The sequence below is a fragment of the Halichoerus grypus genome, chromosome 8 (assembly GCF_964656455.1).
Source record: "Halichoerus grypus chromosome 8, mHalGry1.hap1.1, whole genome shotgun sequence".
NCBI classification, from domain to species: domain Eukaryota; kingdom Metazoa; phylum Chordata; class Mammalia; order Carnivora; family Phocidae; genus Halichoerus; species Halichoerus grypus.
Genome location: NC_135719.1, coordinates 88915468 through 88931498, shown reverse-complemented (window position 1 = coordinate 88931498; position 16031 = coordinate 88915468). Strand labels below are relative to the sequence as shown.

The following is a 16031-nucleotide window of genomic DNA, read 5'->3' as shown; positions in this document are numbered from 1 at the left end:
TGCTCAGTGGGGAGTCTGCTTCTCCCCCTCCCTTGCTCCCTCCTCACCCCTGCTTGTGCACTCTCTCTCTCTCTCTCTGCCTCAAATAAATAAATAAAATCTTTTAAAAAAACTAAAACTGGATTCAACTTTAAAATGAATCTTGTTACGGTGAAAACCCAAATATCACATCATTAAACTCCCTCATTAAATTAATATTAGTGGCACAGTCTTTCCTTTCCCCCCTTGTTTAAGAAACTAAATCTTCTTTGTGTTGACATCTCAATATATTTGAAGGATCAGTTAAAGGTAGAATTCCAACCTCCTGTAAAACAGAGAAGAATAAAAAATAGCAATGGTTACTAACTGTTGTAATAGGTTGCTCTCAGTGGCATTCAAAAGAGAGTGTGCTCTTTAACAGGGCAATTCTACTTCTAAGACTTGTCTATGGAGAGATAAATAGACAAGAATGTCCATGGCTGTATTATTTATATTATAAAAAAGGGAAAACAAACTTATTCTGATTAAAAGAGGAATGGATAAATCAATTATGTTAGAACAATGGTATGGAATACTATGCAACCATTAGAAAGAATGAGATCTATTTACATGTACTAACATGAAAAGATCTCCAAGACAAATTAAGTGAAAAAAGCATGTTACTTAATAAAGCATATGTATATAGCTGGATCCCATTCATGTGCAAAAGTGTATGTGTATGTACAGTACCTGCATCTATACATCTGATACATAGGAAAGGTTGGGAAGGATGCCCATCTGTGGAGGAAAGCAGATAGAATGAGTGGAAAGGGAGTAAGGAGATGGCAAAGAGGAATTTGTTACTTATGCTTTTCTGTTGTTGACACTGGTATGATTAAAACTTTTTTAAAAATTAAAAAGAGAACAGTATTTACTAACTGCTAACCAAGAGAAAAGAACAGCAATGCAACAAAAAGCCTAAAGTGAAGAAAGTTAAGAGCCCCAGTACACATCAGAGAAAGGGTACTAGAAGTCTGTTTGAGCAGACTGAAAACTACCTTGGTAGTGGCTTCTTGTTCTTTTCTTGATATCAGATAAGGTATTTTCAAACAGTGAATTATGTAACCCCAAAGCATAACATCTCTGACTGGTATGCACTCTGACTATATACCATACAGATTGTATCATTTCGTAATATGTGTCAAGCATGTCACTAAAAAGGCATGAAACATATGCTTTTTATCTGTGATAAATCACCTTGACTAGGTCACAGAACGAGTAGATTGCAGACTGCAGGGTTTTCTAAGTGCCACATAAGAGCCCTGAAACATGGTGACGCTCCTCATTTTGCTGGCATAAATGACACATGCCATCAAAATCACAGCCCCATCTCACATTCGTCACATTTTTGACAAGCAATTTTCATTCAGTAATGTTTGTTCATATGAAATGCCATAAAACAAAAGGAGATATATATCAGTCTTTTTCATTTCAAAAGTATCAAAGAGTATTCAACTATACTCTTTATAATGCTGGTAATTTAGAGTTATTAGAATTAATATAGTAAAACATAAATACTTAAAACACAATAACTTGAATAACTATACAGGGATTTTTGTCCCATGGTACTCATGGCATTTAGTTCCTTTCTCTTCCCTTTCTTCTTGTTTTTCTTCCTCCCATCCTTTCTTCCTGCCTTCCATAATTATGTATTAAACACCTGCAAGGGGTCAGGTGTGTTGGGTGTTAAGGATCCAAAGAGAAGTATGACATAATTCCTGCCTTGCTTGGGTTTATAGGAGAGTAAGGTAGACCCATATGCAAACAGGACAATCTGAATAAAAACATGGTGTTGTAAACAAAATCCTGATGAGAAAGAACTAACACTTACTGGGTGTCTACTACATGCAAAGCACCATATTAGATGTTTTATATACATTTTTCATTTAACCTTCAAATTTAATCATACTTTCACATAAGTATTTATACCTTCTCTTTTGCAAATGAGGAACTCAAATTGCAGAAAAAATAGTGTTAAAAAATTTCAAAGCATCTGAGAAATAATCAGCAGTGCTATGAATGGTAAATTATAAACTTGGCTGGATTAATTGATTTGTCAATACCTGCTCCTGCACCAGAACTCAAAAATCTTGCTACCCACTGCCAAAGCTCAACTTTTAAGTGAACAGAAAGAAGTGGGCTAAAATAGATCATTGCAGTAAAACACAGTGTTCAGGGGCGCCTGGGTGGCTCAGTCATTAAGCGTCTGCCTTCGGCTCAGGTCATGATCCCAGGGTCCTGGGATCGAGTCCCGCATCGGGCTCCCTGCTCCGCGGGAAGCCTGCTTCTCCCTCTCCCACTCCCCCTGCTTGTGTTCCTGCTCTCGCTATCTCTGTCTCTGTCAAATAGATAAATAAAATCTTTAAAAAAAAAAACACACAGTGTTCATTTTTAATAATTGGGTATTGAATTTTAAGTAGATGACAATAGTATTATTTGATTAACAATTAATTAGAAAAGAATTGATAATTGGGCAAGTGAATTTTCCTGGAAATAAAAGTGTTGACACTATATACAGAAATGGAAGATTCTAGAACTGCTATTGAATGGCCTATCTGACTTCCATTTTACCAAGTTTCTTTAATTTCAGTTTATTTGTATTCTTAAAATAGGAGATAATTTTTCTTCTCTTTTTGGGGACAGTATTGGCTCAGTTTCTATAGCTAAGAAATACCTAGAAGACTTAAGGCTGTGTCATTTTTTTTTTTTTTAAGATTTTATTTATTTGACAGAGAGAGCAAGAGAGCACAAGCTGGGGGAACAGTAGAGGGTGAGGGAGAAGCAGGCCCCCCACCAAGCAGGGAGCCTGATGCAGGGCTCGATCCCAGGACTCTGGGATCATGACCTGAACTGAAGGCAGACGCTTAACCATCTGAGCCACCCGGGCACTCCAAGGCTGTGTCATTTTTATATATTACATCTAGTAAACTTTTTTGGGAGAGGAGAGAGCATGCATTTTATAGCTGGAGTTTGAAACTGAAGATTTCAGGATACAAGAATATTAACTAAAGTATGAAAGAAAAGACAGTTAATGAGCCTTCTTCATAAATACAGTTTAACATTGTTTTCTTTGTTAATGGATGAATGGTAGCTTGTTTCCTTCTTTTCTTCTAACAAACATACATTAAATACCTACTATGTTTCAGGCTTTGTTTTAGGTAGTGGGGATATAAAAATGAAGTGGCTCACAGTCTAACAAAGACAAAGACCATGTTCCAGGCACTGTATTCTGTGCTTTACATAGATTATCTCATTTAATATCTGAAATAACTCCACCAGTTGGCACTAATATCTCCATTTTGCAAATGAAGACAACAAGGCTAATAGAGGTTAAGTACTTGCCCAAAGTCACACAACCAGAAAGTGGCATTGTTATGTGTCTTTGATTTTTAATTACTACATGACATTGTTATAATAGAGATATAAACAAAGAGCTATGGGAGCCAGGAAGGCATAAAGGGAAGTGACTGATATGGCTTCAGGCAGTCCAGAGATGATTTATAGAGGAGATATCATGTGAACTTTACCCTGAAAGAAGGAATAGTGGATATTCCCTAGGTGGAGAAGAATGCATTCTAGAAGGGCATTCTAGGCTGGAAAAAAAACAAAAACAAAAACAAAATATGCAAAGGCACGGAGGTGTAAAAGGGCATGGCAAGGTTGAAGAAACAGATCAGGATCAGCAAGAAGTGAGTCAACAGACCTAGAGCTAGAGAGGAAGTTTCACACGCTTGAACAAGGAGCTTAGGCTTTATCCTGGAGGCAGCTGAAAGCTAAGAAGGGAGTGGAATAAAAAATTGTGTGTGTGTGTGTGTGAGTGTGTGTGTTTAAGATAATGCTTTTGTCATAGAGTGGGCTGGAGTACAATGTCTACCTGTAACTGCCAACAGTGTATGGGAGAAAGAATGGGCTGCCCTGAGGCTTGTACATGATTTATAATAAGAAATATATATTTGTTCTATGTCCCCAGGCCCTGACACAGGGCTCCTAAAACCTCTGTAAATTCCTGAGTGACAAGAGCACTGAGAGCATCTTTTGTTCTAATGAGGTGACTCTGGGTGGGCTCCTAGATGGCTCCTGATTAGGGGCTGCTCACCAGAAAGACTAAGCCAGGATTAGAAGCTTAGAAGTTAGGGCACCTGGGTGGCTCAGTCGGTTAAGCATCTGCCTTCGGCTCAGGTCATGATTCCAGGTCCTGGGATTGAGCCCCACATTGGGCTCTCTGCTCCACAGGGAGCCTGCTTCTCCCTCTCCCTCTGCCTGATGCTCCCCCTGCTTGTACTCTCTCTCTCAAATAAATAAATAAAGTCTTTAAAAAAAAAAAAAGAAGCTTGGAAGTTTCAGCCCTCTCCACCCCCACTTCTCTAGAGAGGGGAGAGATGTGGGAAATGGAGTTAATATTTGATCATGCCTGTATGAGGAAACCTCCATACAATCCCAATAGTATGGGGTTCAGATAGCTTCCAGGATGGTGAACATATCCACATCAGGAGGGTGATGCGCCCCATGTCCACACTGACAGAAACTCCTGTATTTGGGATCCTCTCAGACTTCACCCTAAGTATCTCTTCAGCTGGCTGTTCATCTGTATCCTTTATATTTTTTAAGATTTTATTTATTTATTTTATTTGAGAGAGAGGGAGAGAGAGAGCTGGGGGAGGGGCAGATGGAGAGGGAGAGAATCCCAAGCAGACTCTGAGCTGAGGGCACGACCACAAGATCATGACCCAAGCCAAAACCAAGAGTCGGGCACCTAACCCACTGAGCCACCCAAGTGCCCCGTTTATCGGTATCCTTTATCATATCCTTTAATAAAGTGGTAAATATAAGAGCTTCCCTGAGTTCTGTGAGCTGCTCTAGCAAATTAATTGAACCCGAGGAGGGGGTAGTGGGAAGCTCCAACTTGAAAACAAGTCAGACAGAAGTTTTGGGTAACCTGGGAGACCTACTACTTGAAACTGGTATCTGAAGTGGGAGCTGTCTTGTGGGAGTTATCCCTTAACCTGTGGGATCTAAATATTGTCTCCAAGTAGACTGTGTCAGAACTGAGTTAAATTATAGGACACCCAGCTGATGTCCCAGAGAATTGCTTGTTGTAGGGAAAAAACCCCAAACATTTGGTGACCAGAGTATCAGAAGTGAAGTGTTCTGTGTGAAAGTAAAGGAGAAAGAGACAAAAGAAACAACTGATTTTTTTCCTTCATTTCCTCTAGTTCTGGGCTGTGCAGGTATTAAACTGTCTATACTGTGTAGGATGCTGAGGCGGGTTAATGAGACCAGGTAATAAGAGAAGTATATGACATGTTAATGTGCTATGCATTTTTACGTATATTAACCACTTGATCCTTACAACAATCCTCAGAAGTTATTTCCTTCTTTATTTTGTGGAGAATTCTGGTTGCTAAGAAAGTTTACCAAAGGTCATACAGATGATCACTGGCAGAGGTGGAATTCACACCAATCAGGTTTGTCTTCCTCCAAAGCCCATGGCCCTTCAAAGAGGACACACTCAAGGACTCTACAATTTATTTAATGGTTCCATTCATTCAGTTTGCCTTCACTGAATTTAAATAAAGTGCCTTCAAGAGCCAAGTTAAAGCAGCAGAGAGAACAAAATAAGGGTCACATAGCAAATCTATAAAATACAGGCCTAGTTGGGGATCTTTTTAAAAGTATGCTCTATACTTCACCTTTGTTGGCATACTGCCATTCTCCTAAAAGGGAATTTTCTAAAGATGCATGTGTCATTTGCATTTGTGGTTTTGGAAACTTCCCAGAAAACTATGATCGGAATAAAAGGATGTGGTATTAAGGTAAAGATGACACTTAGCTTTACCTAGCAACCCAACTTCCAGAATTGAGGTTATTACTAAAATGACTTTGAGTAGGCTTTAGGCATTTAGATGCACACACACACACACACACACACACACACACAGAGTATCTTTTTAGAAAACCCAGACTTGCCTGCTGCCCTTAGGCCCTGTTTATAACATCACACTCCAGTGACTAAATGGCCTTGTTATCATATAATATCAAAATGTGATATAAAATATTTACACTGTTGTGGCAAAGTGCCATTAGACTTGTTTTATCATTCATCAAGTTTTACAAACAGATTGGAAAAGATAATCCACATGGTGCAAGGGCTATATAAATGTTAGTTGCTACTGCTGTTGTTATCCATCATCATTTTTGTTATTTTCCCAACCCAACCAGTCACCAGCATTAGTACTATCAGGAGTAGACCCTAAAACTATTTGGAGGGTCTACCAGTAGTAGGAATCTCATACGCCTTTGACCAAAGAAGTATCTTCTTTTATCTGAAAAAGGTACTCTTCAGATAATCAGGTTGACTCAACCAACCCATCATCCTCTTACCAGTTCCCTCTCCCATTTCCCCCCTTCTTCTTTCTTTTCTTCAACAAACATTTATTAACTCTCATAATTAATTCATCCATTTATTCAACAAATATATACTGAGTGCCTACTCTATGCCAGACCTGGTTTCAGGTGTGGGATTAGAGCAGTGGTTAAAGGAGACAAAAATACCTGCCCACCAGAAGATGCCTTGGTAGTGGTTCCATCAGGCCACACATCTCAACCAGATCATCTGTCAGCCAGGGTTCAATATCAGATGTCCTGTCAGGACCCAAGCCCGGCAATGGGTAAAGAATGGGGAGACGAGGGCCCCTGGGTGGCTCAGTCGGTTAAGCGTCTGCCTTCGGCTTGGGTCATGATCTCAGGGTCCTGGGATCGAGTTCCACATCGGGCTCCCTGCTCAGTGGGCAGTCTGCTTCTCCCGCTCCTTCCCGCTTGTACTCTCTCTCACTATCTCTGTCTTTCTCAAATAAATAAGTAAATTATATATATATATATATATATATATATATATATATATATATATATAAAAGAATGGGGAGACGAAAACACCAGGCCTCCAGACAGTTGACACTCCCCCCTCCCCCCACCCTGCCCCTCCCCCCTCTCTCCTGCTGGAGTCTGACTACATACCAACATGGTCAAGAACAATTTTCCTTATTGCTACACTCCCTTTTGTGTGATGCTCTGTGTGGTACCAGCTCTGGAATCTCAGTTCCCATAGCTGACACTGTGCTCTCCTTTCCAACTAGTGGATGCCTAACACCAAGCACCTAACACTTAATACCAAGCACCTAACACCAAACACCAATACAGAGCCTTTCATGAGGAAAACTGCAAACAAGTTAAAAAACAGGGCATTTTACATGAAAATCAAGACTCCCAACCACAGGCTCTGCCAGGCAACTTACCGTTGGGTCCGAGCCTGTACCGAGGAGCTCTGCAAACTAGGAATCCATGGATACACAGTCCACTTCTGTCAAGCTAAAAACTCCTGTCAGCAGTGCCTGAAGGGCATGACCAGGAAGATGGAATCTGACCTACTTCATACTCTGGCTCCTTCTCGGTAGGATCTTAATGAGTTTTGTTAAACCAAATCTTCTCAGTTACCCTAAAAAACCAAATCAAAATGATTCGTGTAGAAATGTCACTTTATCATGCAGTGTTGATTAAAATCACTTTTTCTAATGAGGACATGTAAAGTTATCCATTATGAGAGCAGGAACCGAAATGATCTAAAAAATAGGTAAATTAAACTCGGAAAACCAAAAGATGTTCTTTTGCCCAGTGATTCAGCCTCTTTCCCTCAAACCAAACCTTTTACTAGAAGTAATAACATCTGAGGAAAATGGATGCTTTCAGTCAAATTTCTTATTTTCCCTTTCTTCCTGGTGGAGGTGACTAATGAACAGTGAAATAGCCAGAAGGTAGGTGGGAAGCCACAGAGGAGAGGGGGAGGGGCAAAGGACAGGAACAATCCACAGATGGTAGCTAGGTCCGAAACAAGGTAGAATTTCGTGTATTGCCACTTTGCAAGGTGAGGGAAGAGGCGTGGAAAACACTAGGCCCAGTGCCTGCCAAGCATTTTATATCCATTATCTCTCAGCAATCCTGTGAGGGCTGCATTATTCTTATTGAAAGAAGAGAAACTGGAGGCTCAGAGAGTTAAGTAACTGGCCCAGTGCCACACAGCAAGGTGGTAGAGCCTGGATTGGAAACTAAACTCAAAGCCCTTCCCTTTCACCACAGGACTCCTCTGCACTACACCTTAGAATCCACTGCAAAACATGCCACCTTTCTCACATGGGAATAATTATGTTATTATGACAAATTAAAACATACTAAATAAGATTCTAGTGAAACATGTAGGGTATCATTGGTGCATGGAATGCAACTTGTAGCATATAGAAACATTACCTAGAGAGCTTGCTTAAACCGCATATTCCTGGGTCCCATCCCCAGAAGACAGAGTTTCAATAGGCCTGGGTAGAGTCTACATTTTTAACAGGCAACTAGGTAATTAATATAAGTGGTCCTTAGACCACACTTTAAGAAACAATGTCATCAACCTTACCCCAAATTGCCAAGTCTCAGTTTACTATTCCCTTGCCTTGTCACGTGCTTTATTCTAAGATAGATAGAGGGGCACCTGGGTGGCTCAGTTGGTTAAGCATCTGCCTTCGGCTCAGGTCATGATCCCAGGGTCCTGGGATCAAGCCCCGCATCAGGCTCTCTGCTCAGCGAGGAGCCTGCTTCTCCGTCTCCCTCTGCCTGCCACTCTGCCTACTTGGGCTCTCTCTCTCTCTGTCAAAAAGATAAATAAAGTCTTAAAAAAAAATAAGATAGATTCAGCCATGCCATAGTAGTAGTTGTCTGGTATAGTGGGGGAAAAAAAAAACAAAAACAATACTGGTGAGAGAGGCCTTGGTGGAAAACTCTGTTGCTAACTAGTTGGGTAAACTCAAACAATGCCTTTAAATGTTGTGGGACTTCTTTTCCTTATTTGTAAAAGGGAGAATTTCTAAAATCACACATCTATGATTTCATTTGGCCAAAGGAAGCCAATTTTTAAAATGATAATGATCTATAAAGCCTAAACATTTCAACGGTGAAATGAAAGAAGCAGAGTCTACTTTCTTTATAAATTTTGTATCAACACAGTGTCTCCAGATATCATGGGTTTGGGGGAAGGGAATGGAATCCAAAAATGAAAGCCGGTATTACTTAAATTATATTTTTAAGACAATTTAGTTGTTTGCTTAGCAACCAATTTCTTCAATCAGGCAGTTGCATCTGTACTAAGAATTCCTCAAGTATATAGTGTTTCCAGTCTTAGAAAGCAAGTTGTTACACAATCATTATTCATTCTAATTTTCAGTAGCATCTTGAAGTTCAGAGCTATTTTGGGCTTACTTTTAAAGAACTAAAGACACCCCTTAATTTATATCAATACACTTGTGGATATTGAAACTACAGGTTGAGAATTGCTGATTTATATCTTGTTTTAAAATGCCCAGACACGGGGGCTCCTGGGTGGCTCAGTCAGTTAAGTGACCGACTCTTGATTTCGGCTCAGGTCATGATCTCAAGATCATGAGATTGAGCCCCGCACTGGGGCTTGGCGCTGGGCATGGAGTCTGCTTAAGATTCTCTCTCCCTCTCCTTCTGTCCCTCCCCTGCCACTCATGTGCCCTCTCTCTCTAAAATGCCCAAAGTGTGGCTTATTGGATAGTTAGTGTCCGTGGAGACAAGCTCAACAAGTGAAATGAGTCACATAAATGAAGACACAAGTTACAAAAGAGAAAGAGGAGCACCAGTGAAATAGCTATGGTTCTAACTCACCAAGGAAAATCATGACACAAATTTGCGGCACTTTCAGAAAATCATGTAGATATTTACCTCCTTGTTCCATGACTTATTAACACCTTCCTGGGAGGCATTAATTTGCTAGCTCAGCCTAGTCTAGTGACAGAACTTGATTACAGAGAGATAAGGAAAAGGTATATTATTATAGGAAAAATCGGAATCACCAGAAACAAAAGAAACAATTTGCTCAATTATGAACTAAGTTGAGATGCACTACTTATAGCAATGTTGAGGAAGACATTAATTTCACATTTAGATAATGTGTAATATTTTCTCCAGCATTTTGCGGTATAATTTAACAGCTCTTATTTTAAAAAGGAACTTTTCAACTCTATTGATGTTAGTTTTACCTCCAAAGCTTTCAATTATACCACATTCCCAAAAGCATCATATTAAGTAAACTCACTGCATTCATAATCTCACATAGCCCGTATAGCATAGTAGAGTCACTTAGGGAAGTGTTCTGAGATTATTTTGTGTGTATCATAAGGATAAATACTCCTTTTCAAATGTATTTTCTAGCTATTTCTTTAGCAAGATCTTGGAGAGTTCATAAATTGACTTTGACTTCTCCAGTTTATGATTTTGTGGCATCCAAGAAAGATAGAATGTTTTCTGCTGCAGCTAAGGAGTATAACAGTCTATTTACTTGTATTGCAAGGTAAACTCAGGAGTTAAAATGAAAAGGTTACTTTTTTAGGTCAAGAATTCTAAGGAGAACAATTTTTTTTTTATATTCCATACTAATCTTTAATAACATTCATAAATGTTATGACCTAAAAAAACCAAAGTAACTTTTTTTTGTCCTGGCTTTTAAAAAATGCCAGCCAATAACTTCTAATCCACACATAACTCAAAATAGGAACTCCAGAACCAAACCACTGACAACCCATCGAAGTCCAGGTGGGCACAAGGCTATGTAGGTGCTCGAGAATCTTCCCCCTTCACATTTTACTACAACTTCTTCTTTTTTTTTTTAATTTTTTAAAAATTTTATTATGTTATGTTAGTCACCATGCAATACATCTTCTAAAATGAAGAAAACAGTTCTGTGAGCCTGAAAGGGACCAGTGGAACTCCAAAGCTCTCTCTACCAAGACAAATGAGAAGAGTATGTATGTCCCTATTGGACTAGGGATGGCTACAATCATGATTTTCAGAAATTGTCAGAATGCTAGTTGGCCTGCAAAGTTTGCATTTACCTAATTTCTTAGAGGCTCTGGGCCTACTTCAGTAACTTTGGGTATAATTATGGTGTAAGAATATCCTGTCAATGCTGAGAGAAACAAAGATAGGCCTTTACTGGAAACGTGTCTCTTTTGTACCTAAAGAGTAAATAGTTTTTTCTAGAATTGTTTACGCATTCAGAATCTGGGTAGGCTAAATAATTTTCAATAATAATTCCAACTAATAATAATTCTGAATAATCCCAGTGTCTGAAAGGCAAGAAGAAGGAATATCAAAGTAGATAAATACTTACTGGCTGCTAAAATTTATCAAGAATTTGACACGAATGATCTCAGTTAATCTTCATAATAATCCTTTGAAGTGTGTACAACTATATATTTCATTTTACAAATGAGGAAACTGAAGTCCAAAGAAGTTAAGCAACTTGCTTAAGGATTCATAGCTGGTAATGGCGGGCTAAGAATTTAACCAGGCAGAAGAGTTTCAGATCTGACATGTTTAAACAGTATGATATACCACCTCCCAGAAGGCCTCTTTTGTTTCCACAAGGTCCAGCTCTACAATGGTTAGCTTGTTTCTGCCTACCTGTTATTAGTTGCCAAGGTAATGAGACAATCTCTAAGGTAAGCAGTGTAAAATGTTCAAATGAGATTTAAATGAGGAACTTACATTTTTATTTATGCTACATTGTGCAGTACTAAAGGGAATTTATTTCATTCAATACTTCAGAAACCATACTATTAATTTGGGAATGTGATACTAGCATGGAAGACTTGCCCTATACAATCTGTTATTCTTTCAATAGGAATGTCACTGGCATTGAGAATACATTTAGGGACATGGAAGCATGGCTTCTTTGAACACACTCCAAGTGACAAGTCTCCTTGCAAGGCGTTGGGGAAGACGGGGCAACCCTTTAGCTAGAATTTGTGGGACGTGGCCATAAGAGAGATTGAATTCTCACTCCTGTCACTGTGACTGGGAAAACCTCACTGCTTAGAGGAGTTCCTTGGAAGGAACTTGTTGACCACTCTAAGCCTGGGATGTCCCAGCAGCACCTCGGCAATGGATCTTTACACCTCCCCACTCACCTCTAGGGGCTGGTGAGTTCCTCAGCCCCAGTAGAGATGCTAAGAAATCCTAAGAACCTGTGCAATCCCTATGAATTAGGGTGCACAGCTGAATAGTGCACACTATTCTCTTCCCTTTCTATTTTGAGTTGTAGGGTTCTGTGTTATCTGCACTCACACAGATCTTCATGCCTTTGGAATGACAACGATCAAGTTCTCTTATCACCAATTTATTCAAAGCTTGTGGTTGAAACAGACAAAGAAATTACTGGAAAAAGTTGGAAAGTCTAAGAAGGTTTTAGTTAATTATGTAGCATTTAGTTGCCTAAAAGTACAAGTGCCTTTTCAAAAGGCAGCATGTCCAAATTTGTAATTACACTCTTACTGTTTAGACACAAGTTTATCCTATGTTTTACAAAACGTTTTTATTATTTCCTTATCTGACAATGGTTATTCGTGACCTTGTGGTCAGATAAGAAGGTTGGGCAGATGGTACTTTCAATTTAAATGGATTTTTATGCCATTAAAAAGAATGTTTGCTCTGTCTAAGAAGAGTATTGACTATAAAAGTCACAGGCTCCGGACTATTTCCTGTGGGATTTTTCCACTATCCTTCCAATTAGTCAGTCAATGTGATGTTTCTCTAAACATCATCATTTATTTTTCTCTGGAGGGTTTCCTTCTATCCCGTTCAAGAAAGATGATCCTGGAAAGTAAAGAAAGCTTTCTACACCCCCCAGTGCAATATTTATGATTAATTGCAGCCCATCATAATGAATGACAAAAGAAAAAAGCATTCAGTTTCCTTGCTCTTCTCATATAAAAAGCATTTGTTGCAATTTGAGTCCCAGCCAACTTCCATTGTTTAGGCAATAATTAGTAAAATTATACCCATCACCAACAATCATAACAGAAATTATATAATTGCAATTTAGACCAATGACCTTATACTTGTGAAAATAGAATGTGGGGTATTTAATTGCATAATGTGGCACTACAATTCTATACCTATAAATTCAAGGTTTTCATATTAGTTAATTAATTTATAATATCCTGTACCTAAACATTCCTGAAGGTGACAAAATTATGTCAGCTCCATAAAATATCCAAATAGCATCTTACTTCAAACAAACTGATGCATATCAAAAATAAGACTTCCACTCTCATATAAACAATGACTTCATATATTTCAGAAATTTGGGAAGACTTTGCAGCAAAACATGTTCAAATTAGACTGTTTAGGGAAATTGGTCTGTATAAATTATTGAATGATTAAAACAAACCAACATCTTTTGCAACCAGAGAAATGCTGAATCTGTTCAATACTTACTATCAGTAGAGTTCACCTTACGAAACAGAATGGGTGATGCATACAAAAACAAACCTCGACTTGGATGCTCTGCATCAACAGAACGATGAATAGAAGACTCTTCCAGCACAGTAGACAAATTTCCCCTTTAATAAGCAGCCAGGAAAAAGCAATATTTCAATGTTTGCTTTCCTTCCTCTGAGGGAGAAAGTTTCACTATGACTTATTTTACTTCCTTTTTATTCTGTCCTATTTTCTTGGCTCTCACAGACAGCTCCAGTAGCAACATGACAATACCACTTTGCACTTGCCCAAAGCGCCTTTTCTCTAAAAGTCTCAGCTGTGGTCTATGCGAGGAGAGTGTAAAACAGGGGAAACGATGCAAACATTGAAGTTCATCCTCTCGTGCAAACATTTTGAGAGACCCAGACCCATCTTAACCCAGACTAGGAATGAGAGACACTAAAACGAAACAAAACCCAAAAATAGCTCCTCCCAAAGTTCATACTTAGTGCCCTTGAGGCCTTTGGCAAGATTTACCATTATCTTGAACTCTGTCTCACATATAAAATAAAGCAATGCCATTTTCTTTATGAGGATGTGAAGAGTAACTAAATTGCATTTTCTAAAAGAAAACTTGGAAAAAACCCAGATTTTGGAGTTCTAAAAGTAGGCCTAAAGTGGGTTCCTAGAGCATATTAGTCTTGAAAGCATTTTTTCCTGGAGTAGAAAACATTCGCATTTCTATTTTTTTAAAAAACCTAAAAATTTATTTGTCCAGGGAAGAAATACCTCAAGCAAAATAAAACAAAACAAAAACACTTCAGAATACAATTTATCAAAAAGTTGTCGATGTTCTCTTCAAGTCTATGTACATGCATAGGTGTATCTACATCTGTATCTATCTATACAAGTGTTGTTTAATAAAAGAAAAATAACTTACTTCAGAAACATCAGAGCTGTCAGTTGTATATTCAGGTTATTTAAGGTAACTATGATACGACAGAAATTTTGGACTCCCTAGATCCCTGATGAGTAGCTGCATTTCAGGGGTCTATGTTCATCCCTTTGCTCTCACCATTTATAACGGCCTTCCAAACTTAGAGCAGTTTTCTCTTCATATTTTGTTAAGATGCGAATAGTTCTTTTCAAAGTTTATCAGCTAAGAGTTGGTTTGTGTGGGTTGGAAGTTTCTCATTCCAGGTTTTGAATTTAATGAAACTGAAACAAAATACACATAAAAACTATTTATTCCTCCACCAAGAGAAAATAGAAAAAAAATGAACATCTCGAAGTAATCAGAAAGAACTTTGCAAACATGTACATTTTCTCTACATTTAAAGAAAATATGAGTTTTCAGAAAGAGACTACAAATGAGTATATATGGTGCCATTCTGTTTTTGTTTTCAAAAATATACATATGCACACAAGTAAATTAAATACAACAACATGTGTAACATATGATAGTATATTATGGCCGGGTGAGATTTATCCTGGGAATGCAAGGCTGGTTCAACATTAGAAAATCAGTCAATAGACTAAAGAAGAAAAATCATATGATATTCTCAATATTTACAAAAAAGCATCTGAAAAAATTCTACATCTATTCATGATACTTTTAGCAAGTTAGAAAATGAAGGAAAATTCCTTAAACTAATAAAGGGCATCTACAAAAAAACCTACAGCTAACATCATACCCAATGGCAAAAGAATGAATACCTTCTCCCTAAGAACAGGACCGAGGTAAGGATATCTGTTCTCACCACTCCTATTCAACATCATACTTAAGGTCCTAGCCAATGCAATAAGTCAATAAAAAGAAATAAAATGTATATATTTGGAAAAGGAGAAATAGCATTTTCTCTATTGAAAGATAAAAAACACATCTAAAGGTACTCAACATTAGTATAAGGAAATAAAAATTAAACCACCATTATATAGCACTACATACCTATTAGGTGGCTTAAAAAAACCTTATCATACTGATCAGAGTGCTGGTCAGGATGTGGAGCAACTAGAACGCTTATACTTGCTAGTGGACATGCAAATGTGATACAGCCACTCTGAAAAAGAGTTTGGCTTCCTATAAACATTTACTTAACATATGATCCAGCAAACCCATTTCTAGGTATTACCTAAGAGAAATGAACTTATTTTCCAGTGATTTTCTTCAAATTGCTAAAAACTGTAGACAACTCAAATGTCCTTTTGGTGAATGAAAATACACTCTGGTACATCTATAGAGTGAAATATTACTCAGCAATAAAAATAAATGAACTACTTATTCACACATGGATAAATCTGAAATGCCTTACGCTGTTTTCTTTATGAGGGTGCGAAGAGTAAGTAGATTGCATTTTCTAAAATATGAGGAAAGGCAGACTCAAGTGGCTAAATCCTGTATAATTCTACTATATGACATTCCAGAAAAGACAAAATGATAGGAATAGAAAACAGATTAGTGGTCACCAGGGGCTATGGTTGGCAGTAGGAGGAGTATGGGCAGCAAAAGGAAATTTTTAGGGTGATGGAATTGTTCTATATCTTAATTGTACTGGTTATCACACAACAGTGTGTGTTAGCCAAAATTCATAGACCAGTACACCAAAAGTGTGACTTTTACTGTAGGTAAATATGATAAATTCAAAATGTGAATTAACACACACAAACACAAAACATAAAAACCTGCATGGATATAT

At 38.1% G+C, this 16031-nt stretch overlaps 1 protein-coding gene across 2 annotated transcripts in view; it reads right to left on the bottom strand.

Moving 5' to 3' along the window:
* ARHGAP5 (Rho GTPase activating protein 5) overlaps positions 1-13721 on the bottom strand; it is a 110309-nt gene extending 96588 nt beyond the window's left edge. The window contains exon 1 of one of the 2 annotated variants that reach the window (XM_036092042.2): positions 13354-13721. The gene's annotated coding sequence lies outside the window, so the exon portion shown is untranslated. The remainder of the gene's footprint in view (positions 1-13353) is intronic. The other variant, XM_078053546.1, reaches the window with a different exon arrangement.
* Between the last annotated feature and the right edge of the window lie 2310 nt (positions 13722-16031).